Source organism: Falco rusticolus, chromosome 6, assembly GCF_015220075.1.
Source record: "Falco rusticolus isolate bFalRus1 chromosome 6, bFalRus1.pri, whole genome shotgun sequence".
Classification (NCBI taxonomy): domain Eukaryota; kingdom Metazoa; phylum Chordata; class Aves; order Falconiformes; family Falconidae; genus Falco; species Falco rusticolus.
This window is the reverse complement of record NC_051192.1, coordinates 43,799,167-43,812,670: the sequence shown is the minus strand read 5'-3', so window position 1 is coordinate 43,812,670 and position 13,504 is coordinate 43,799,167. Positions and strand designations below refer to the sequence as shown.

The window sequence follows — 13,504 nt, the reverse complement described above, 5'->3', positions numbered from 1 at the left end:
CTATTTAACATCATCTCCAATCTCCTTGCACTTCATTAGGTCCACACAAATCATTTAAAGACTATACTAGGGAGCTACAGAAATTTCAGATGCATGAGCAAGTTACTGTGTCGGCTGAGACATATTAACTATAACAGATCTAAGCTGAACTGAATCACCTAGAAGTTGTATTTTCTCTAGATTAAAAGAAAATAAGCACAATAAATATGATTTATCTGGTACTGTACTTTGATGGTGCTTGTACCCATAAGCTGTTCCTGGAAGAACCTTAAAGACCAGGATGCACCAAAGAGTAAGAGCATGATGAGTTCTCCTGAGACCTTGGAAGAAGGAACAAGAATAACAAAGCAACTAAACAATGTAACAAAGCAGGGCACTATATAAAATGATTTACAGCATTACAACCCAAAGAAGTTGAAGAAATTTTGCTGAAGTATTGGCAGTGTAGATTGCAGTAAGTTTATTTCCATTATAATGGACCATGTGGCAGGTACTGTAGGAACATGGAAGAAAAGAGAAGGTAACTCTGCTCCTGGCAGCTTCCAGTTTAAGACAGAATACAACTGGACGATGTAGACAGGAATCAGATGGAGTCCAAAATAACAGAGACAACAGACATCAGGTTCATATGTTGGGTCTCAGCATGCTTCAGGACAGACATTGTCAAGGTTTGTGTTAGTGCCATAGCAAGTGGCTTTGCAAATGATGTGATATAATGCTTTCAAATGTTTGTAAAACTAAGAGAGGGATCCCAGGGAAGGAGGGAGGGATCCCAGGGAGTTCAAAATGAGAGTTAAGGCTCAGCATGTGTTTGGTGCTGTCCAGAAGCTTAAATAAATAGGCTAGGAGATTCCACGAAGAAGCAGAGCAAGAAAACTATCCTTGCAGTGAGTTTCTGAATTGATATGAGGTGGTGAAATTACTTTTGTCAAGGCCAGAGAATAGGAGATTTCAGTAAATGTGACATGAGAGAAATGACAGCTTGGATGACAGTTTATTTCTCTGTATGAAGAGTGAAAACATTTGAAAGTCTGTGCAAAATTTAAACACAGCTTGGAAATGAGGACATAGAGAATTGAAGAAGGCACTTAGACCATAATGTCATTATCAGTAATGAGCAAGTATGATTTAGGAAAGGCAAAAGTTAATCATGCTGGATCCAGCTAGAGACTAAGCCATGAAATACCAGAGAGACAGACTAAATTCTACATTTGGTCAAAAAAAAAAAAAAAAGACAATGCTGTATTAAAGGAGTAGATCTACCCTTTATAGAAGGAGATGTCATGCTAATGATTGTGAATAAAATTACTTGGGAATAACATGAGAGAAAAAAAATGGATCAGAGGATAGGATCTTTTATTAGACCATAGACAGTATTTTGGGGTATACCAGGACCTTCTAAAAGGCAATTTTTAGGTGTGTCTCAGAAAACAGGTGAACCATTGGCAGACAGAATCATGGATGGTAAGGTTTTAAGAAGAAATGTTCAGATAAAATCAGAGATAAGTGCCAGGATAAAATGATGGTAGAGAAGCGAGTTTTTTGTTAATTGATTGTATTTAATAGAAAAAATAAAAACGTACTGGCTGAGAAAAGGGAGATAGAGTAGAGGGCTGCTGGGGAAAAGCAAAGTAAAGGAGTCAAAGGAAGATGAGCTCTACCCAGATGAGGAAGCCATATCTGCAGGAGAAGAAGCAGTTAAAGAAGTAGTAGTGAGGCAAAGCCATGTCATTGTGTTAGTTTCCCCCTTCCCCCCTTGGAAACAATATGCAAGACCTGTTTGGAAAGGAAAAAGGCAAGACCATGGGGACAACTGAAAGTGTATGCACAGAGAAAGCATGACTCAGCTAAGCCAGAAGCAGGGGATAGAGCTAAAGGAGGACAGACACACTCTTCATGGCAGAAGAATTCAGCCTATTCACCAGACTTATGCCAGGGATGCTCCTATAGCAAAAGCAAAAGAATCAGACACTGGAGGGCAGCCAGCCTGTAACTTGATGGTAGGAAAGAGAAGTGAACAATTAGAGGGTAGAGGAGGCTGCAGAAGGAAAATATTTTTAGAAATGTATGCCACTAAGCCATAAACAGTGCATACACATAGGCACTTTGATGAGTTAATCCTTTAACTGCATGTTTTGCTTTTCAGAAAAATCCTTAAGAGACAGAAATGGGTCTCTGCTTCAGCTGAGAGGGAAACTGAGATGCAGAAAGGGGTAATAGGTATAGTTTCACATACAATATTACCTCAAGGCCCATCTCCCTGTTAATGATTGTGTAACCACACTCAGCATGATTTCATTAGCAGTAAGTGATGCATCAGGCAGGACATTTCCTCCAGGCCCATAAACAGTACTAGCTACATTGGCCCATAAATAGTACTAGGTGTGTTAGTGAGTGGTTAAGTGATCCCTCGAAGTCAGTTCCACACACAAAATAGTGAAACTATTCAACATGTCACTCAGTGACACAGCTCTCTCTCTCCCTGGGTTACTGCTCCTGCCTCAGGATCCGACACCAACTGAGAATCTGCTAGGACCACCACATGGCAAGATGATCAATGGCAGGCTGCACACCTGTACCATTTAATCAAGTAAGTGCACAGTACTGTTGTCTGTACAGTGTCCTACTGCTGCGTCTTTATCCAAACCAGTCCTCATCCTATTCACAACCACAACCACTATTAGTTTAGCTAGAACATCTGGGAATATGAAAGGGATGGATGTGTGGGGCAATGGGAAACATCTGGAATTAACAAAGACAAAACAGACAGCATCTTAACTGTGGAAGCTTTTCAACCCATGTTGGCTCAATGCCTTCCCTGGCCACCTTGCAGGGATTGCGCAGATGCTGGTGCAGAGCACGCCATGCTGAGCATGCAGCACCCGGTGGCTGCACCCACTTACGGAAAAACACTCAAAAAAGTGAGATGCAAATGCTGCTTCCTGGCTACTGGACATGCCTGCAAGAGATCAAGTTTCCCCGTATGGACGGGACAAGCAGCTTGCACAAAAAGGTTCATGTGTACATTAGCAGCCTGGTATTAATGGCTTTTGTTGTTTATAGAGTGAAGCAGAGCTTTCTGTCACCCTTTTTCTTCCTAACTCTAGTACAGATGCTGTTGTGAAGCATGCTTTTGCACAGTATACATTTTAATGTGCCCTTTCATCTTTCCCACCTACAAAACCAGCATGACTCTCCAATGGAAAGCAGGTGTTGGAATGCAGTGTGCCAGGACCCACTCTCTACTTTGAGGAGCAGACGGCTCTCAGGGGCAGTGGTGAGGCAGCACGCTGGGCGAAGTCAAAGCAAGGCAGCACTTGAAAGCTAAGAGCTCCAGCACCCCTGACCCGAGGCACGCAGCCTTTGCCATGCCACGGGACTTCCACCTGATCAAAGCGTGTGCAGCTGTGTCACCGGAGTCAACACCAAGAGCTGGTGGCAGTCTCTCCTTCCCAGGGAGGCACTTTTCACCTCTAAAAAGTAAAAATTTCACCACAGGGGAGGGTACAGGAATGCCATTTCCTGAGAAGCTACCACACAATTTCTCTCTTCTTTATGAATTACCACAAACCATTAAATGTTGGCATAACTGGCAGACAGAAAAATCCTGCTGAACTGAAACTCAACTCCTAAGCAGGGGTAACAAACCTTTCAGGAAATCCAGCTAGGCCCAGTAAAGGGAGATATTACCCTAAACCCCGAAAAGGACTTGTTGGAAGCAAGTAGGCAAGTGAACAATTAAACAATTTGTTACTATCAGCTTCCACCAGAGGCACATTTTGTTGAGAAAAACTCAAGTCCAGAGATGCAGTAAGGGGTCTGGGTTTTCTGTTTCAGTGCAAAGGACAGGAGGTTTCAATTCTGGCTGTCCTTTTGTTGACAGTATGGGTAGGCCCATTCACCTAGTACTTTTGCTGTGTCTTTACTCACACAATTTCATGTCTATGAAAAAAAGCATTAAAATTAATGTATTCTAGAATTCTTTTCATATTAAAACCAGAAATCAATCTGCTCAGTGCTGTCACCACAGCACATTATAGTCTACCCCCATATTGCAATTTAAACAGTCTTTACATGACACTAGATTTGCACATTTTTCTCTAGGAACCTAAAATCAATAAAGGAAGTGCTTCCATTTCCATATTACACACTTGCCTTCACAAATATCCGCTTTGCATGAAACAGTCATGACTAGACTGCCACCCTGTCCTTTGATGGATCTTAAAACATAACTGAATTAAACGGGTCCAAATCAGGAATCATTCACGTACATGCTGTCACTTGTCTTCACTTCAGAAACAAACTCCATTATTTCTAAAGATTTCAGCATTTTTAAGTAAACCATTTGCATTTTTTAACCAAAACAGGAGAAATAAAAAGAGAAGCGTAAGATCTTTTACACAACCCTTAAACAAGGCAATTACTTGTCAGTATGAACTTCCTTTATTGTACCAAATAAGTGTTGTTTTTCATCAGCTAAAACTATATTGTTTTTTAAAAAGAGAAAAAAAATAGATATAATTAGACAGAAACAACTAAGATTTGTCATTTAAGAGGAAAGAAATAAACCACAGCCTTACCAGCAAGGAATTCTGATGAACAGCCACACTTGTCAACTCCCACACCTCACAAAGCAGAAAGGAAACTCTTACAGAAATCTGTTGCAATGCCAAAATTGCCCAAGAGGAAACTGCTGTCTCTTTTACAAGTCATGACTACGCAAACCACTAGCTAGGCATCAAAGTGAGCGCTAAAAGCCATGCCTGCCAGAACTATTAATACTAGAACCAAGATAGATGGAAATTGGGTAGGGAATGGGACTAAAACATCAGAAATATTCCCAGATAACTAATTTTTAAATTTTTTTGTAATGGAAACTGGTTTAAAAATTGTGCTATCAAATGCTTCTGAGAAGAGACTCAGAGTACATTACAGGAGACAGGAAAAAGAATATTACAGGTGTCTCATAACAGATCACAGTACCCAAGCTGCAGCGCAATCTCTGTTGCTAACCTGTTCCGCAGAGCACCCATCAGCCTCAGTCTCCCAGGGCCCGACAGCATCCAGACCCTGCACCCCGAGATACAGGAGAGCTCAGAGCAGCCTGAGCCCAGCCACACCAAGGCCAGGGAGCCCTCAGGACAAAAAGGATAGGGCACGGAGCTCTACTGGTTTGTTTTTTCTGGGTCACCTGCAAGGTGTGTCCCAGGAAACACCATCCAGGCAGGGACAGGGCTGACAGCAAGGTCGACAGAAGAGCACACAGGTCTAATAGTTTAAAAGCAATTATCTTTATTTCCCATTTTTATTTTTAACTAGCTGATGCAATGGCAAGCCAAAATTAATAGCCCTACTAAAAATATGAGACATGTTTCTGAAAGTTACATTGTTATTAGGCTTGGAGAATAAATAAAATAAAAATCAGGACCTTGTAGTTTTGGGTACTCTTCTGGTTTGTGTATTCAACAGTTTCAGCCACAGGTATGTGGACTTCAAGAATGAATAAAGACCTAACTACAGCAAAAACATCTAAATAGTTTTCATTGCTTTCTACACAACTCTACTTAATTCACATATCACAGTCTAGAAAAGACAGAGCATACGTTCTGATAAACCTCATCCATCTTCAAAATGTAGGCATTGCTAGAAATAAAGCCGATCATTGCATGATTTGCTGTGAATTTTCCTTTTTGACTCACTGGAATATTACAGACCAGTTTCTTCAAAGCAGGACAGAGGGATGCGGCTGCATAGGGATTCTCCTGTGCTTCCTCAGATCTCTCTCTACTGCAGCTGGGAAATTCCAGGGTGCAAAGGCAAGTAAAACAAACATCCAGAGATCTGAATGCTTTACTATTCATGATGCTGAAATTACAGTGCCATCTGTAGGACACCCAGAAGAAATTTAATTTGGACCTTGATGCCACAAATGCCAGTTGTTATAATTACAGGGCTTTCTAATAGTCTTGACAGAAGCATAAGAACACAAAAAAACGGATGACTCATGTCAGTCTACAGGGATTACCTTGAAAGCCTTGTTCACACAGAACAACATACATTGTTTTAAGCACCTCAGTTCACCCAGAAGAGTATATTTTGCTACAAAGATTAATCTTTTGTGGGAGCGGACATGCCAGTACAATACATTCAAAGTCCATCCACCTTAGAGCTTGTGACACTCTAGGCAGAAGAGAAAGGCCGCATCTTCAACCAGTTCCAACCAAGACTGGAACATGCTCAAACAATGAAACTGAGGAAAATTTCCATTATGGCTGCACACTTTTTTTCTTTTTTAACTTTCCCACTTTTTAGCTATTTACTACATAACTCAATGCATCACACTTCCATGACTGGTATTTACATTGCATGTGGTGCTTTGCATCAGTGTTGTGAAGCACTCAGTATATCCTTCAGGATATACTAATAAATTTATTTTATGTTGCCTTTCTTCCCCCCCTTTTACCAACTTTTTTTTCCACTTTTCTAACCCATAGCTAAGATGACGTCTGTTAAGACTTCTCTCCAGTGTAACATTTGAAGATACACAGTAAGGCAAAGCTAAATATATGCACCTTTGTTGTTAAATTTCTATTAATAACGTTTGAAGTGCAAAATACTTAACTGATTAATAGCTCTGCTTCTGCAAACAGACTTAAAAGAGGAGGTGTGACATGTTCAAAGGAAGCTTCTGCTTAATGTTCAGCCGTGGTCAAAGAAGGAACAAAATGTTCAGACAAATGAGGAAGGGAATGGTGAATAATATAATGGATTTAAGAATGCTTTTGTTTAAATCAACAGCAGTTTTGTGTGGAGTATTATGTAAAATAACCATCACCAACAAACAATAGAAAGAATTCTGTAAGCCTAAATAGCAGTGAGTGAAAAGAATGAGCTAGAATTGCCGGGGAGGGGGGCGGGGGGGAAGTTCTTGTAGGAAGATGGATTTTAATACAAACAATGCTTTGTAGTATGGCATAACTGATAAGTGATGCAACATAAATATTTAAAATTGTGATTTATATAGGGAAAAGAGAACTCTTTCTCAGTTATATAAAACAAAAAGGGAAGGAACAAACAATTAAAGGTAATAAAATGGACAAAAGGAAGCGGCTTTGAGCGCGGTATTCGGAACTCACTGCAGCAGTGAACAGAGCGTGCAGAATTGAAAATGTTACCCTGTGAAGCAGGCAAATAGCAACGCACTGTATGCACAGAGCAATAAATGAGGTGATTTCCTGGAGTGTTGGGTTGAAACACACATGGCAGATTTTACAGCATAAGAAAATTATTCTCTGAGTTTTACTAGCTTCTTATGGCCACAGCAGTGGCAAAGAGTAAGAGAGCTTCACTAACTTTTGAAGCAGATGCTGAGCAACACAGGAATAAAAATTTTAGTAGGGTGAGTGATGCAGAGAGTTAAAAAAATATGCATAAATTTGTGCAAATACAGGCTGTAGAAATCACTAAGCTTCCATCCATGGACGTGGGGGATGCAGAAAAGAGATTTCTAAAGGGACTTCCAAGTCCCTGACAGCTTGCCACCATGCCTACAAGGACACAAGAAAAGTTGCAGGGGGTGGGGGGCACCACAAAAATTTAGGAATTCCCAATTCCGATTTATCTGGCAAGCTCCCTGTGAGGGAGCAAAGGACAGTGGAAGCAGAATAACCAAAATCACATGTACCAGAAACATAAGGGCAGCTCACAGAGATAAAAGAAGTAAGGCTTGGTGAAAAGCAGGCAGGTTAAACTACTTTTCCCTTGTGTTCCTACAGAAGATTTCAAATCCACTGGACCTGGACATTATACAGGGGAAAACACATCTATGTGGTTAAAAATTCAAGACATAGCATCTGTATTTTCTCCTTGAGTCGAGCAGCATTTGTCACAGGAATCAGAAAAAGAGTAACCCAGTTCACATATTCATTGCATTTTTGCAACGGAATCCTATTAGACACTGTGTCTTCGTTCCAAAACGCTCTATGAGTGTTTGTTTCTCACCAGATAGGAAAGTAAGGTTTCATCTGAGCCTTCCTTTGTCTATTCAGCCAACTAAGTAACTGGTGAACGTACCAAAAGGTATGGGAAAGCCACTGAAAGCAGATTACATATCACTTACCAGCAAACACTATTGGTTGCATGACTTCTGCCACCAGCTGTGGAGACCACAAGTGGGATGAGATGAGACTCTATCAACCACTGTGATTCATATTTGCTGTACTCATCTGTTACATGCAAACCAGTTGCTGCTGGCACTCAACGTTTATGACTGAAATCTACCAACTCCCACTACCATGAAGGTCTCCTTCTAAGCAGTAAAGATGTTCCAGCTTCCTCGGTGAGGTTTCCTTTATATTTTAACTTCTTTCACCCAATGAAGTGAAATTGAAACTGAGAGCACTCACCAGCCCTTGAGCACTCCAGTGCTGAGAGACCGATGGGATTTTATACACATCACTTCAGTTTTGTATTTCTCTCTTCCCTCAGATCAAGTCAACCTTGTGGGACCATTATTTGCAAAATCAAAAGGGAGGAAATCAGCTGTATATTTACCTCTACCACTTGGCTAAATCCCAGTGTGAGACTTTGAGAATGAAATGCTAATGGACAGCATGGGACTAGCAGCCTTTGAGCAGGGAACGAGCACTCAGACTCCAGCCTTGCCTACTTCCATAGCGTTACCTCCACACTTTTAAAGGAGGTACATATTACCTACATTGGAGAAATGTTTTGAAAATTTACTAATTAATGCCTCTAAAATATTTGGAGTTCCCCAAACTAACTGTTACACAGGAGAGCAGTATATGAACGATCTTTATAATGACAGTGTTATCAGAAAAGAAAAACAGAACGTCTTTAAAGTGACCAGAAAATTGCTTAATCATATTGAAAACAAACAGCTGCCAGAGTTAAACATTAGACAGTGGTTTTATTGCAGCACTATACTAATCAAAGAGTTTAACATATGTACAGAATCCTAAATCCCACTCTTTGCTTCAAAATAATTTCTTGCACAACCTTATACCACTGCTTTCCTTTCATCTCTGATAAAAGGCCTTCAGCAGTTCCAGTCATACTAACACTACTGCTGGTTGCTGTGGCTGCATGAGCAAAATGCAGTGACCTGCCAGAGAGCCCGTGACAGCTTCCCATTGTAAATATTCACATGGACAATTTCATCACTAACCCTGTGACAGGAACTGGGTGTTGCAGATACACTGGGAGTGTGGTGGGCTTGTAAGGAGGGTAACAGCATCATGGGCTATATTGATGGGAGCATAAGCAGGAGATCGAGGGACATAATTATCCCCCTTTGCTTGACCTGAACCACATCTAAATACTGTATCCAGTTTGAGATCCCCACCCCATCCCCCAGCATAGGAAAGATAGTGACACACTGGGACAAGCTCAGCAGGGGACCACCAAGATGGTTGGAGCTGGACACGTGTCCTGTGAGGAGAAGCTGAGGGACTGGGACATTTCCAGCTTAGAGAAGGGACAGCTTCAGGGGCAATCAAGCAGCCCTCCGCCATCTACAAGGGGGTCAGCAGGATGATGGAGATAGGCTCTTCCCAGTGGTGCATGGCAGAAGTATGAGACACAACAGGTAGAAGCTGAAACAGCAGAGCTTCAGACTGGGTATAAAGAAAACCTCTTTCCCCATGAGAACGGCAGGACTCGTCACCCAGAGAGATTGTGCAGTCTCCATCCTTGGAGGTTTTCAAGACTCAAGAGGATAAATCCCTGAGTGAGCTGGTCTGAGCTCACAGCTGAGCCTGCTGTGGGCAGGTGGCTGGACTGACACCTCCTGAGCTCCCCTCCAGCCTGGGTGTTGCAATGAGCCTGCATTCCCCATTAGATCCAAACCTACCTCTGACTAGCAGGTCATCCACGAACCAGTAGTAAAGATATTAAAAAGCCTTCCCAGAAGCAGAAAGATGTATATATTTTCAAAAAGCAGGATACACATGAGTACAAATACAAGTTTAAGAGAACCTGTGTACTTGTGCACATTTGTAAAAATATGTGCTAAAATCCAACTGTAAACTACCACTGTTAGGGATATGGTAATGAATTAAGACTATTCACCTTCAAAAACAGACTCCTTTAGAAGTTTTCTTTTCTCACTAAGCCAGCACGTCCTTCTCCATTCATACGTTTCAGTGGTTCTGCCAAGTCATCAAACTTAAGAGTTTTTTCATGTTTTTTCATGGACAGGACTACCTTGATCCAACTACTGCATGTTTTTTTAAAAGAAAAAAATTAAGAAAAGAGGGGAGTTGCTGGATGCAATGCTTTTCTTGAGAAGAAAAGATTAGTTAAATAAGAAAAATAAACCAACACCACACACATTTTTTGTATTCTCACTCAGTTGTTTCTATTCTAAACACAGGGTAATTTTGCAAAACCAAATATTAAAAAGAAAAAAAACCCTAGCATATTTCTTGAAAAAGAAAATATTTTAAAGTGTTATAAAGTCTTCTAAAAAATATCATTATTCTCATGTATCTCAAATTTATTTTTTGAAGTAACTGAGTTGTGCTCTAAGCTTCCTCAGGCTAGCCCACCTAATCAGTTGTAAAGAACACAAAAAAGGGACATCCCATTCCAGCTGTAAAATAAATAGATTAAAAGCCAATGCAGCCACTGACTTGTGTCATCAAATTCAACAATTCATCAATAAACTTTAATAACTTTGTATATAAGTCACTGAGAGTGCATTGAATTCAATCACAATTTAGGGTCACATGAGCTGCATTTAAATTCAAATACTGTGATGATATAGCCACCTGAAATGCAGAGCCTTCAAAAATCTTTAACTTGCAAAAGGCCAGTTTTTGAAACATTGGTAAGAAAAGGCTGACATACCGTGGTCTTTTTGTTTGCACACCTGTTTATCAAATAATGGCTTTTCAAATGATATATACACATCATCTGTATTCATTTGGATTAAATTGAATTTCCCCAAATCAAATTCCCTCCCAGTTTATTTCCTTTGCTGTGCATCCTTGGGCTGAGGGAAGCTGACTGCTGAGCTCTCACACCTCCCAGGAGCAAAGGAGGTCACGCTGACCTGTTCACCAGGGAAAGCACTGACCTCAGCTGCATGTGTGTTGTTTCTCATCAGTATTTTCTGCTGAGATTGCAAAGCATCCACAATTGCTATTTCCTTGTTCTCTCTCTTCCTCCCCCACAGCATTCATCCTTGGCACAGCAATAAACCCACCAGGACGAAGAAGTTGAAGGATGCTCTCCTGTCACTTTTTCTGCCCAGCTATGATTTCTATCCTTCCTCCACCTCCCCAGCTTATTTGCATTTTTCATCATCAACAGTCAGTCATAATAAGGTGAGAGAAAGGATTAAAAGCATCTTAGTAAACATTTGAGTCATCGTGGTCTAGTGATGAAAATCTCTCTATTTTAAATAGGCTTAGTACCTAAGCACTAGACTTCAAGAAATGTAATTGGGATTCACTGATCCTTTTTTATCAAGTAATTTTTCTTCGAGGTTCAAATGTGCCTCAACAGGGCACTTCACCTCTGTGAAGACTTAAGTCCGGATATCTCTGCAAGACTTAAGGAAGACAGCTCAGTGTTAAGCCCATTGTATGGATGAGGAATGTGAAAATGTAAAGACTAGATTTTACCCTGATCAAACAAAACCAAACAAAACCCTAAGAACTTGTGTGACACCTCTACCAACACTGACGTTGCTAATGGCAGCAGTTCTGTGCAAAGATAGCAAAACTTCCCATGCAGGCACACTAAAGATATTCCACTGGTTTCTGCTTTGTTGTAAGGGAGCAATTGCTTAACCAGCTCTCAAAAAAGCCTTCTTGATTAAAAAGACAATGTTATCTAGGGTTTTGTCAAATACAGTTTTCAAGCTTGTCACCACAAGCAGGAATTTATTTTCCTTTTATACCAGAACTGACTAGTCTTTGGGCAAATTCCCTTGAAAGCAGCAAAGTTCAAGCTGATGGAAACAAAGCAAAGAGCCCTTCAGCTGCTCTCCAACATTGTGGCCAGCATGACTCCGTGACATTGCCACATGTCATCCTCCAAGCTTCAAGCAGGGCTCAGAGCTCCTCCACCCCTCTGCTACTCCTATTGTTCCACCACTATAAACAGCTGCTGAGACCCAAACAGCTCATCACGCAATGCTTTGGATGTAGCAGCACTTCAACAAACATTTCAAGCTCATATATTATATTTTAGTTCCAACAGTTCCTGTTATATAGGAATTCCTTGTCTATTCCAAAAAGAGACAAAGGGGAACAAAGGTGAATGGTTAGTGAAAAAGGGGAAGTGGGAAGGCAAGAAAGAAGATGTGATTAGATGAGCCAGTGTTACAGATTTCTGCTTTGCCACACACCTTTTCCCCAAGAGCCCACACCAGTTCTTTGCTGAAGAGTCCCAAGCATCTTTGAAACTTAGAAGAGCACCATATCCTTCGGGGAGCTCCCTGGGCAGTTTCTGCTTCCCAGGACACCCACCCACCTGATCTTCCAATTTTAACTCTCTAAGGAGCTGTACTTGTTTTCCCCAGTGTCATCACTTTAAAAGTAGTTCCATTCCTGTGGTACAGGCTGCTACAACAGCTGTAACCACAGCTGTAGCATCCCTGGTGTCACCCACCATCAGAAACTACCAAGGTACCCTATGAACATTCTTGCTTGTCTCAGTCCTTGGCAAAGCACCTCTCCCCACCTGTCCCATGCCCCACCAGCCACCTCCCTGCTACCACTGATCTTTGGCCCAGATGCCCAAGGGCAACATCACTCCCAAGGCTGACACAGAGACAGTATAACCAAGGTACTTCCACAGCTGGCTACTACAGCAAGACTCTGCAAGTGAGGTTACAAATGGTGCACAAGGCTGAGAGGCCCTGCACAAGTCTTCACAGCATCAGCAGGATCTCCAAAATTAAAGCACACTTCCTTGGCCATTGAAAGGGAATGCAATGTTGTTGGAGAAGAATATACGTGTGCAGATTTCATCTACAGCACTTTCTAGAGACCTTGCCCCAAGGCTGATATATTAAAAAAAAATATGGATAATTTTGGTGTCCCCCAAGGGAATTCAGAGATGAAGCACTTGTATCTTCAATAACAAGCTGAATAAAATTGATTTCACGGATTATTATTTTTCTGGATTACTTAACAGATTTTGGGGGGAAAAGAAAATGGAATTTTTATTCAATGCTGTGAACTGTATCAGAGTAAAGGTAATCCCAAACCCTACCTCTGACAGTGGCCAACAGCAGATGCCAAAGTAGAGAGCATAGGAACAGAGACAATGTCAAATGAGGCTTCCACAGGGGCTTCAACCATCCCACAGTCTGGGTACGTCTTGAAGCAAGACTTCCACAGCTTTGTTTTATGCAGTAACTCTCAACAGCCTGTCCTTCCATAAACTTTTCTTCTTGTTTTTTGAATCCATTTACACATTCAGCAAGACAGAATCCACACTCACTCCTACAATTCAATTGTGTGGTGTGTGA

At 41.2% G+C, this 13,504-nt stretch overlaps 1 protein-coding gene across 1 annotated transcript in view; it reads right to left on the bottom strand.

Moving 5' to 3' along the window:
* IPCEF1 (interaction protein for cytohesin exchange factors 1) overlaps positions 1-4,637 on the bottom strand; it is a 59,469-nt gene extending 54,832 nt beyond the window's left edge. Inside the window, exon 1 of the mRNA XM_037391143.1 lies at positions 4,581-4,637. The gene's annotated coding sequence lies outside the window, so the exon portion shown is untranslated. The remainder of the gene's footprint in view (positions 1-4,580) is intronic.
* Between the last annotated feature and the right edge of the window lie 8,867 nt (positions 4,638-13,504).